The 12,847-nt window shown below is 34.9% G+C and overlaps 1 protein-coding gene across 1 annotated transcript in view; it reads right to left on the reverse strand.

The window, feature by feature from the left end:
- The window catches only part of LOC110462566 (retinal homeobox protein Rx1-like), a 29,913-nt gene extending 20,912 nt beyond the window's left edge, over positions 1-9,001 (reverse strand). The window contains exon 1 of the mRNA XM_021516558.1: positions 8,920-9,001. The gene's annotated coding sequence lies outside the window, so the exon portion shown is untranslated. The remainder of the gene's footprint in view (positions 1-8,919) is intronic.
- Between the last annotated feature and the right edge of the window lie 3,846 nt (positions 9,002-12,847).

Below are 12,847 nucleotides of genomic sequence, written 5' to 3' on the forward strand. Positions count from 1 at the left end.
GGGGGTGGGGGGTTGTTCCATGTGGGGGAAAATGGTGAAAATACATGATTTTTAAAGAAAATTCTCAGGGTGGGGGGGTTTCCTGAAGCCCAAAAAACCCCTCTGGATCCGCCACTGCTGACCATGCAATAATACCATATCCTTTTGAGGACCTTGTTTATGACGCATCTCGATAATTTGATTTCTTTTAAAAATTAAATGAATTATATTTTGATTCAAACTTTACCCTTCATTGCTTTCTATCTGTAACGATTAATGATGAATAAGATCGTGGAAGCGTCGACAAGCGCGAGACGACGGAGCACGCTCAGTATTGATCTTTACGATGACTCACGAGACAAAATATATATCCTGAATATTGAGAAACCTATAGAAAAGTCTTCAACGTCTTAACTATGATTAATCCATTGTCTTTTAATAATACCGTTTCGTTATTATATTTCGTTCCGCAATTTGATAAACCCGAAGATAATTAAGGGTTTTATATATTACAGACTGGTACACGGCGCACGCGCGGTTTCCTTTTGAACGTCACGCTGGCGTCTGTTACTTGTCATCGGTTACATGTCGTGTTTTTCAATTGAAAATTTATCAGCCATATTATCTGCTCTTGGAGATAATGGATTCTGACCATTTAAATACTAATGAAAAGATGATCAATTCTGGAGAAGTGGAAGCCATTACCTTTTTACCATTAAGCAAATTACATTATAGCGTGTTCGGGTGAGATTTATCGCCAGTGTTTCTCATATCCGCCAGGACAAAAACGGATCTTCCAAGACAAGTTATAAAATCAACATGTGTATGCTTCAAGACGCTGTTGCGTGTTATTGGCTTTATTGAAACGTAAACATCCACTAAACGTGGGGTCCTCGACGGGGGTTCGGTAATTCCAGATTTAATAATGGAATTTAGTACATACACAATTCCCTTTTTATAGTTGTATGCAGTGAATATGCGATATAGAATGTTTATAAGTGGTACAACGAGGTCATTATCACGGTATAAACGGATAAAATATCACAATTTATATCACATAACAATAAACACTAATACTACATATACACTGTATATTATACCAAAAGGACATCATTTCGTATAACTGATTTAAAAAGTTTATGTTTAGAAATATATGACATTCGCTAAATGCTCATTTGTAAATAAGAAAGCGTTTTAGTCCCATTCCATAATTAATTAAATGTGATGCAGATTAAATTGAGAAATACACATCTTTAGATTATACAGATAGCTTTGTGGTCAGCAGTAGAATGACCGGGAAATATAAAAAAAATATGTAGAGAGTTCAATACCGTATTAGTTCTTTCCTTGAACTACGAACACGGACATATTAGCTTTATTGGAACATTTCGTGCAAGGTAATACGCATGCGCAAGACTACTCTCTCAATGTCACAGAGCTTGGGAGACCATGTCGGATACCAAACCATACAGTCCAATGCAGCAAGGGCAGAAAATAAGTTTGAAATTATATATCACGACAGATCATAAATTTATCTTAAAAACTATGCTTTAATACCATATTTCAATATACTTAGTATGACAATTATTATAAGGACAAAAACACACTCATAAAACCCCGGATGTTAAGTACTGTACCATTGCTAAATAAAAACATCGCAAGATCTCGATCTGCCTGAACAAACGCTAATACATGTATAATATACAAACTAAAACCTCGTCAAATGAGGGTAATAAATATGTACAAAAAAGCAAGCAAACCCCTGCTTCACCGCTAAGGTTTCTGTGAGTTTGTCTTCCCTGTTCCTACTTATTCATTGCATTGTTCCCCTGGGTGACATCTCCTACATTGACACTGGTTATAATAGTTTGTGTGATCACACAACGCATCAAACACACAGCGTGTGCACATTTAAGCGTTAAACTGCTTGCAAATGCGGATCATATGCATGGATGCCCTTTGCATTATGGGAAAATGATATGAACCGCGAGTAACAGCGGGCATTCATATTGCTTATGAACTGCATCTGAAAGCGATTTAATACTTATATTTACATTTTCACTTCCCTCTGTCTTAAACAAAGTAATCTAAAACCCAATAAGATTCTCTGGGATGTTAACTGAAGGGACAGCACCATATATATATATATATATATATATACTGTGTCTTGAAAAAGGAGCGCATCGCTCCGAAAATTTGACAACCTAAATTTGTCCACACTGTTGGAATTACTTCTTTGCCCCATATATATATACACCTATATATTGTTTAAAGAAAAATTCTTAACAACGAGTCTGTAGTACTTTCATCTCTTCTAGGAGATTCTTCAGACTGTTTATTTGAAGTCATATATATATATATTATAAAAAGAAAAATTCTTAACAACGAGTCTGTAGTGCTTTCATCTCTTCTAGGAGATTCTCCAGACTAGAAGAGATGAAAGTACTAAAGACTCGTTGTTAAGAATTTTTCTTTTTATTATATTTCTTCGTCCGTAAGGGTCATTTTTCTGATTTATAATATATATATATATTTACCGTCTATATTACCTCTTTGACCCATATATATATATATAAAGACTCGTTGTTAAGAATCTTTCTATATAGTACTAAAGACTCGTTGTTAAGAATTTTTCTTTATAGTACTAAAGACTCGTTGTTAAGAATTTTTCTTTATACAATATATATATAGTACGTGGCTTTTACCTGTGACTGAAGTTTTCCCTTATAGTCCATGGAAACAACAACTATAAAATATTTGTTATCATCTTTGTCGTATTTTGCATTGTTGCGATAATAATATAATAATTATTCAAATCACTTTTTATAATAATGATTATTGACATCGTGTTTGAAAATTGAGTAATGCGGTCGTCGGGGAAAGAGCACGACACCGTCCTGTTATATGTTTATAATGAAGAAATATTGTTAAATGTTGAGGAATCAGAGGAACCAGGAATAGATATGATATTGCTGATCCACTTCATTTTGGTTGCTGGAAAGATGGACCTAACTCTAATCATGTTATCTAAGCCGGGATACTCCGATAGTGACATTTCAAACGAAGCAGGAAATGGACGTGGCGGACAGTTACCTGCTTCGTTGGTAACGGCTTTGGTATGTGGCATGATTCATAAGGACGTTTAACACGTTAAGAGTTAAACAGTATCGTAACTTTGTTAAAATACATTTTATTACCGTCCGAACCGAGAACCAAACATGACTTTCGCATTATTTGTTTATCTTGTTTACGAAGTGAAGTTGGGTTTCAGTGTAATCGCACTATAAAAGACCCATGGCTCGTTCACTTCGTCAGCATAGAACCCTAGCTGTTCTCGCCTGGTTATACACTACCAAAGATAAACATTAATTAATCTAGCCAGTAAGTCCCTCCGCTGAACCCCCTAAGACAAAGCTGCTACTTCTTTCCCGCCATAAAAGCCAGCGCGCGTGATTGATTTACGGACCCACCAAATTGGTACCTGTTCGCCGTTCATCCTGTTTTCCGTATATCTGATCTGATTAGCCCTAATGGAACGCCATCACCCAAGCAATTAGCTGCTCATTACTGAACACTTGTCACAAAATTTTCTCCTTTATAGTCTAGCTAATACAAATAAATTTCTCGTGTCTTCCTCAATGTAATTTCCCCCAACTTCTAACATTTCCATATAAAATCTTAATTACAATTACTCAAGTTGTTCGGCCGAGTACAAACCTTCTTAGGAGGCTATTATAAACATATACGAGGGTCTTCACGCCGACAGGGGGATTGACTGACAAACACAACTGTTTTGTTATTTTGCTGTATAAGGTAGATAATTCGTAGTTACCGATCATTGTCAGAGTAATTGTCTGAAAGCTAAACGTTCCACTTGTTATGTATAAATACACGAGATTTGGCGTTGAGCGTAGACCAAATTATCGACTAGTTTTTCTCGAGGCATTGTTACCATGACCGAAACATTAGCAAGACGCACTCAGTCAATCCGACCAATTATCGGTAGCGATTGTAATGGTGTAACTCTCACTTTAAGTGATAATTTGTGCCGGACAGGAAGAAAGCTTCCCCAATGAGCTCCCGCTGAGAGTGAAATTGATTATATTATATTTGCGATTTGCCTGTGTGAACAGGGGAACCTGAATTCGACAGTTTTGGCATCCAAGCGTTTTCAGAATAACATTTGATTATTTTCATATTAATAAATTCACAGTTTGGGGGCAAGTTTGTTGTTGACAGGTGCTTGTCGTGTGTCCTAATTAGTCCTTACAAACCCTTCCTTAGCCGTACTGTTCCCCACTCGCTAGTCTGTGCATGGTAATGTCATATACAGATTGAAATCGGAAAAAGTCTGCGTACATTTGTCCATTCAACCAGCATGGAGATTTTCTCATTGTTATGATTAACCCTCGGCCTTCTACGACACGCGCTACGACACGCGCGCCGTCTGGTGGAGAGAGAAGAAACTATCCAAGAGACGCACACACACACTTGATGGAGCATGCATGCGTGTAATTGTTGGTCATGTCATTTTATTTTCAAATCAAACTTTGTCTAACACATATTTTACCAATACTTTTTGGATATGGTAAGTGCTTTCTTGTTTATGTCCCGTTTATGTCCAGTAAATAAGTAGGTTAAACTTGCCATCGTGAGGAGTACGACTACATACTACCTTAAATGTCTTGCCATTGAGCTGTATTAGACGTATCTCCCTTAGATGGTATTAATTATAAGAAACAGCATTCAAACAAGTTCATCTAATATATACATTTAAGTGAAGGTAGACTGGCCATTACCTCATTATTTCTTTCCCTCTTATACTCTGTATTCCCCATTACAGCTCACACCTCTACCTTAATTTTGTATCTTGGTCAGCTCAGGTCACCTCTTCCCTCTTCATACCTGACTACCTAAAAGCAGCGGGATGGCCTAAGGTCCCCTGATGACCTATACTTATTCCGGTTTCTGGTGATAGCCTTGACATGTTGCAAATAACCCTTAACGACAATTTAAGGTAGTCAGATAGCCTTTGATGGTCTGAAAAGCTTGATGATCTTGGCAATCAGGTAATAATAAGGTACCCAATGTAAAAATCTGGATCCGTCCTTGATTGTAATAACTCTGGTAATACAATTTAGAGTTTGATTTGTCTATACAGTGTTGGTATCCTGTGATGCATGTAAAAAACGCGAAAAATGACATTTCCTGAAGTATTAGAGCAATCCCAAATAGTTTATGATATTTCCTGACATATATGAGATATGGCTTGTTGTGAAGTTGGCTTGCCATAAATAACTTGCCTGGTATCCTTTTGATAATATTGCACATGCTGTTACAAGCACAACGCCTTATGCTACGTAGAAACGCTAAAGGACAAAAAAAGACGTATAGGTCTATTTAACGTCACACCGTATAACTATCACAGCCAATCAGAGACAGTGCCCAGTAATTGTTTCAGCCAGTCAGAGACCATGACGGCCATTTTTAAACAATTCGACCACTAAAATTTGGTTGTATCATTCTCTTAAAAAAAAAAAGGGAAGAGCTTTTGATGACTATATTTATATAGGCTAGTGTGCTTTGCTATGTGCTTACAGTGTGCAAATGTACCTACTATGTGCTGATAAACTTTCCATGTGATGGTTTTATTTTGTATGCGCTATTTGCAAATGTACCTACTATGTGCTGATAAACTTTCCATGTGATGGTTTTATTTTTTATGCGCTATTTGCAAATGTGCTAAATGTGCTATTGTGCTAATATTACCATGTTACTGATGTGCTTACCGTGTGCAATGTGCCTACTATGTGCAAAAAAACTTTCCGAGAAATAAACTTTTTTTCTGTGCTTACAGTATAGTACATTTATTTTTTTATTTTTTCATGTTGTAATATTTTTGTCTCTCTTATTATACTCGTGTTTTGTCGAAATTCAAGCTCTTTGTAGCTTATGTTGTATGATTTGAAAATAAATATTCTTGTATCTTGACGAAGTACACAAACAGTAGTGTATTAAATTCTCAAGCATAGCGTCAAGTTATACAAAGCATTGTCCTACACAATCCAGCTTAGACCCTCTACATACTATTATTGCTAATCGTGCTAATTATCATGGGTTCTGCATAATTAGGCAAATTGTGATATTAAAACTGTAGTTTAAGGGAAAGATCCACCTGCTCCTATTGGTTATAACTTATATAATGGATTATGAAAAGTTCCTTTTACACAACCAATAATAGTTTCTATGTGACGTTTCGATCATGGCCATAGAAGGTGACAGAGTACATACCGTACTAGTCAATGAAACGTCAAATAGAAACTCTTATTGGTTGTGTAAAAAGAACTTTTCAGAATCAAAACTTACCAACCCGAAGAAAATGTTTTGGAAATTGTTTTTTATTGAAGTTTTAATCTTTGGTTATCCAAATTGTTAGAAACAAGTGACATACTGGCTGATAAAGATATTTGTTTAGGAAGAAAAGAAATTGTTTATTATTTATGATATTCTGGATTGAACAACAGAACATCCATTCCAAAGCTTCAATGCTTTTGGTAGTATCAACATATATCTTTATGCAGTAAACTAAGGCATGTTATTACAAACAGACTTTTGTTTTAATTTAATGAAATAATTATATTGTAACTTTTAATCGATTATTATAATTCATCGTGTTTTAAACCTATACTGGGATATTATAAAATAACGTTTGAAACGATAATGTATTGATCCGTCTCGTTTATTATCTCCATATTTGTGTACGGTAATGTCACTTCTTGTCCCTGATGGAGTCTATATGCAACTAGTGCAGGTATTAATAATAATATGCACGCGCCGGTAAAATGTCAAATGAAGTGTTTATCAAGTAATATAAATTGTACTGACTAAGTTTTTTTCATGAGTGTTGATAATTTGATATTAATAAATTTCGAGAAGGTTCTATACTATCATAGAGATTCACAAGGTCTGTAGCTATGTTACGGCTGCCTTAAGCAAACAACTGAATAATTAAAGGGTGATACATTGTATGGATTTATACTTATAGCAAAGTAAAACATTTTGCTTTGTTTCTAGAAACAAGAATAATTACATGAGTACACGAGGTACTTTGAAGATCTGAGTACACGAGGTACTTTGTAGATCTGAGTACACGAGGTACTGTGCAGATCTGAGTTACACGAGGTTCTTTGTAAATCTGAGTACACGAGGTACTGTGTAGATCTGAGTACACGAGGTACTTTGTAGATCTGAGTACACGAGGTACTGTGTAGATCTGAGTGCACGAGGGACTTTGTAGATCTGAGTACACGAGGTACTTTGTAAATCTGAGTACACGAGGTACTGTGTAGATCTGAGTTACATGAGGTACTTTGTAGATCTGAGTACACGAGGTACTTTGTAGATCTGAGTTACATGAGGTACTTTGTAGATCTGAGTCGCTGATGCTTCTTACTGATAATCTCGCACAAGGGGAATGAGACAAGTGTACCCTTTAGTACTATATCGTTCTTGTCATCCTTGTGCAGAGGTATGGAGTGATAGAGGGGTAATAAGTTTAACAAACACATATTTCCCTTATGATTTTATATATCTATTGATTAATAACAGTGTGACATAATTAATACACATAACTTTAGAGCGACACATTATATGCATGTATATAAAACAAATTGCAGAAAAAACTATTTTCGTAGAAAATTGATTCCTAAATAATGCAGATGAACAGTAGTTTTATTGACACTGTTCAATAATTATAGATTATCATACTGTATTTTCAGGGTTTGTCGTGAGAACGTTTTTCTCATCGCGAGCACGTGGATGAAATCGAGAGGCCCCCGCAGGTGGACTCGAGATTGTATCTACATACATCTATATTCTAATACCTTATATATTTCTCCATTTAAAAACGTCAACTATAACCATGTTTTCCAAAAGACCTCTGAGCTCAATGGTCAACAATTGCAAATTCTCGGTCTGTGACAAACGTAAAAAAGAAGATTGGCGCTGAGTTATATATATATATAAAAAAACCCACTAAAAACAACCTTAAAACTATGCAGATGTTTTTTTAAAACGACCCTATCGTCATTGACTTTTCCATATGCACATTTACGCTTAAAATGGTGTTATTATCCTCACAATAGGTTTCCGTAACTTTATATTGATTTGCTTATGACGGACTATTTTCTTACGCGGACCACCTTTGTGTGGATATCACTTCCGCTTTAGGACGTCACATGGCGCGAGTAGACGTTCTTTTTTGGGAAAATACTTTCCTAAATGCCGGGAAATGGGAAATCCGTTCTCAAGTTGTTCTCAAGTTCTTTGAATACATTTATTGAGTTATCAAAGCTATTGAGGTGTTTAGCTTTGTTAACTTAATCATTTCTGCTATCTTTAATAATGTGCCAGTGATTTGTATGTTAGATTTATGCCCCTTAATTATATAATATCCCTTCACGTCCTACCTTTGGATTATCCCCCTTGAAAACTTTTAATAAACATTTTACTATAATTCCTGAGCGATAGTTGTGAACATTTTAAATGTTGATTAAATCATATTAGTAATTTGTTCATGTTACTTCCTGTTAAACTATTTAAGAAACGTAAAGCATGATACACAATGTTAATTAAGGTAGCATATAGCCTTAACTTTCCTAGTATTGATCTTATAGGACTTTAACATGAAGTGAACTGCAGGGAAAGCTGTGTGGAAGGAAAGCTGTGTGGAAAGCTGTGTGGAAGGAAAGCTGTGTGGAACAGTTTCCGGAATTCATGCATGGAAAGGTCGTCGCAAATACATCATCAACTTGTTTTTGCACGCATGTATTTAAGTTTCAAACAAATCTTTCGATGAAATTGCATCAAAATGACATGACAGTTGCTTAAAAAACACATTAACGACTTGTACGTAATATATATATCTACTGTATCACTTACCTGGCAGTCGCTCCGTCCTATAATTTTATGAAAATATCTTCACACTGATTGCATCTGGACAACTGTATCAATCATTCACCCGAACTGGTCAAATATTTGAAAGAATGTCAATAATATTCCTACAAATACGACAATGAGCGGGCACCTGATCAAATGCTTAAAAATGACAGGAAAATATTTCCTTTTCATACACTTGTATATTACCTACAGGCTATTTAGGTATGTTGAAAATCACTGGTGTTTTAACACTTCACCACCCATTTAGACTTCAGGTAATAGGATCTTAATTAGAAAGGTAAATCTGCGTATTAACTATACGGCCAGTGAGAGGCATGGTGCCATGTTGAGGGTTACGGCCTAATGTCCCTGTGTTTAAAGAGTGGTCAGCTTACATTGATGGTCTCGTACCTGTACAACGTCACTCTTACAAACTACACGGAATAGATCACTCAGACACACCTTCTACAGAGACCCTTCTGATGGTCAACCAACACTTTCGCATATATATATATAATTTGGGTTTTAAGTGTACATGTATTCCTTTTAATTACTAAAGGTTGTTTGTAAAGCAAATTGATTTCGAAGAATTCGTTTCACGCCGAATACCCTTTATCTATGTTTCGCCAAGTGATTCGGAAACAATGATTCATGGATATTACAATTTTTACATTTCATGTTAATTCATAATCCGTTAAATATTCGTACACACGTGAATTTCTCACCGGAATTTTTCTTTAACGCCGAAAACCCAACAAAATAAATCCAAAAAACCTTTTCAATATACACTGTACCAACGGTTTGAAATGTTATTTTCTCTGACTTTTAGATAAATAATCGTTGAACGATTAATATAATTTGAAATAATTCCATTTAGTTTTATGAATTCATTTATGTTATGTGATTCCATATCATGTATGTTTGAAAGGTCAGATTTTTCTGCAAACTCTTCACGTAAGCTGACTCGGCTGTCAATTTGGGCAAAACCAACAGGTATTATTTCATTCGGAGAGATTAACTTCAGCGTGTACGGTGTGTTGACTTTGGTAGATTTGAGCGGAGGACGATTAGCTGCCTTTGTTTGCTTATTAAGCTCATTAGAAGGCTTGTAACATATAGTCAGATTTATAATGGACTTATGATGCAAAAGTATTATTTTAGACATGTTGATAACAAGGTGAAAGTTCAACAAGGTAAGTGTAATGGATATTAAACTAACGAGCAAAAATACTGTTGTAGGAACCAGGTAGAAAAAGAAGAAATGTTGTGTTGATGTCAAAAGAAAATGATATAAAACATTCTGTATCTCGACAAGTTTAAACTTATGTTATATACATGTATATACTCTGTTCAAAAACCAGTATTCATTTATATACAAAACAAGCTATAATAAAAGAAACATATCTTGTGAACTTGTACTGAAATACAATGCATATATAAATTATGGCAAGATAGAATAGGGTAATCTCAAATCTCATAATGTGATCTATATGGAAGTTGAAATAAAGTAAGTAAGAATTTACCAAACAAGAGCAGAATACTTGTATCTTGTTGAAAATGAAGAAGAAAAACAAATGAATTTCTATATTGTAATACAATGTATGCACCTAATTAAGGCAATGAATATCATGTATATGATGCAGAAAGAAAATAAACATCTAAAAAAGTGTAATGGATAACACACACAGAATATTTGTAGTAAAACATATTGATTTATATGAGAAAATGGTATATTCGTTTGTGAACACCTGTCCCAAATGATCTTGGTAAATTCTGTAAATACAATTTGTTTTTACTTTACATTAGCAGAGTCTCGTTTATAAATAAATCATGTATATCACAGATATGTTCCAATGATAAACACGATCAAGACTGGAACTCAGACACGCATATTTATATCTAAACGTACCGTTAAATGCCAAGAAAACTGTGACTTGTTCAACAATTATACATTACCTATGTAATAGCACATGACATTAATATTGTATTGATAACGATAAAACGTTCGATACAGGTCAAAGTGGGGGTTTAAAAGTGGAAAGTTTGGCATTAGAGGGAATTTATTTCAACAATTCGTTCAATTATTTAATATTTTAACGGAGATTGATTTTATTCTGAATATTTCAAAAATGAGATTAGATAATGGCGAATATTATGAACGGACCGTATGCAATATCCATAAAAACAGAATGGCCGATTTGTTTTTGTTTTGAATTGGTCACCAATAAAAATAGTGTAAATTCTGAACAAAGAAAAGATTTACATGGACATCTTTAATGAAGTACAAAAAGAATAAGATTAGGTGTTCTGAATGGATAAGCGTCTTCTGCTTCGTTGACGACACCTGTCATGTAAGTCTAGATCAAATATGGGTAATGTCACGACCTCAACGTGAGTGCCGGGAAAGTGTGAACATAGACATCAAGACATACTAATTAGCAGTAGTATCACCTACCTTCATAACACACCTAGGAATGGAGTTTTTGTTTTGATTTGCCTGTTTGTTTTCGTTCTATGTCTCCTCAGTTCTTGTCGTCCTTTTGTATCGAATGGTATTGAGGATTTCGTCTTTTTGAATTGACGCCGATAAACCCATTTATCTTTGCAGAAATAGGTTAAAACTTCTGTGTTAAGGCGGTCAAGTCAATTCAAGTCAATTTTATTTGAAAGTCGGTACATGGTTAAACAATGCCACACAAGCCTATGAAAGGCTTTTACAATCGACTATATAACAAATAAAAACGGAGGTAACATTATATAAAACATAACAAGCACGCAAAACTATGACATTGCGGTATTATGATATATGGATATCTTTGCCCCAGGAATCATACAATTTACCCCCTTCATTGACTTTACAATGAAAATCCATATCAGGTTATTTTTTAAGATCATTTAGAAACAGTTTTAAACATATTATTTTATCTGATATATGTTTAGTGTGATTAAATACTCAAGCTGACAGAACATGAATGTCGATAACGTAACAGATGGGACCAATAGAGACAGCCCCTCTTACACGGTGTCGTTTAATAGCGCTTAACAAGGAGTGATCAAATTAGAATCAAACGGATTAAAATAAAGTTTATTTATTCAGATCTCGTAAGTCCATTATCCCTATAATGTTGTTTTGTGCTCATAATAATCACTAAACCCACTTCAATTCCGTCGATGCGTTTTGTAGTGTAACTATAGCAAGGTGAGCGTGTTTATTGTAAATCTGACATCAACGCGTGCCTCTGTTGACACAGGCAGAAGTAGTGAGATATCTAATCTATCCCTCTAATTCTCCTCAATCGACTCGTACTGGAACAATTTTACCTTATCATCAGCATAAAGGCCATCGTCACGTTGTCACCATCTGCACACATTATGATCAATTTGTGGAAAGGGTCAACTGTTGTTCTATGTATTAAATCATGCTGACGAGTCGAATCTACACGGTATTCATTAACACTAATTTTCAGTAACATAACTATTCTAGATGAGTTATTACTGGTTACATATGTAGAACATTCACTCAGAAAGAATTATTGGATTTTTTTGTTCATTATCTGGTGTGATCATGATTGCTTTCTTTTAAAATAAAAATTAAGCTGATATACTGTAGATACAACAATCTGTAGAATTACATCTATATACATTAACTTTATGTCTATCATAAAAATAGTAGGTTAATAATATACGCACTTTTCTGATTATTTGATTTGAAAATAATCAGTAATCCTGTAATTGTTTAAATTCATAAATTGAGGGGTTTTACTCATCTGCCGCTCGGCAGCAGTTTAGACTATTTGAATGTTCCCCTTTTTAGACCCTAACATCACCGACGTGTCCAAGAAGGACGACACAGCTGTGTGATGCATTGTTTACCTTTTGACATACTGAGCAGCATTACGTTAAAGGTGCAATCACGTGTAGGTGGTTATGT

Source organism: Mizuhopecten yessoensis, unplaced genomic scaffold (genome assembly GCF_002113885.1).
Source record: "Mizuhopecten yessoensis strain PY_sf001 unplaced genomic scaffold, ASM211388v2 scaffold10807, whole genome shotgun sequence".
Lineage (NCBI taxonomy): Eukaryota > Metazoa > Mollusca > Bivalvia > Pectinida > Pectinidae > Mizuhopecten > Mizuhopecten yessoensis.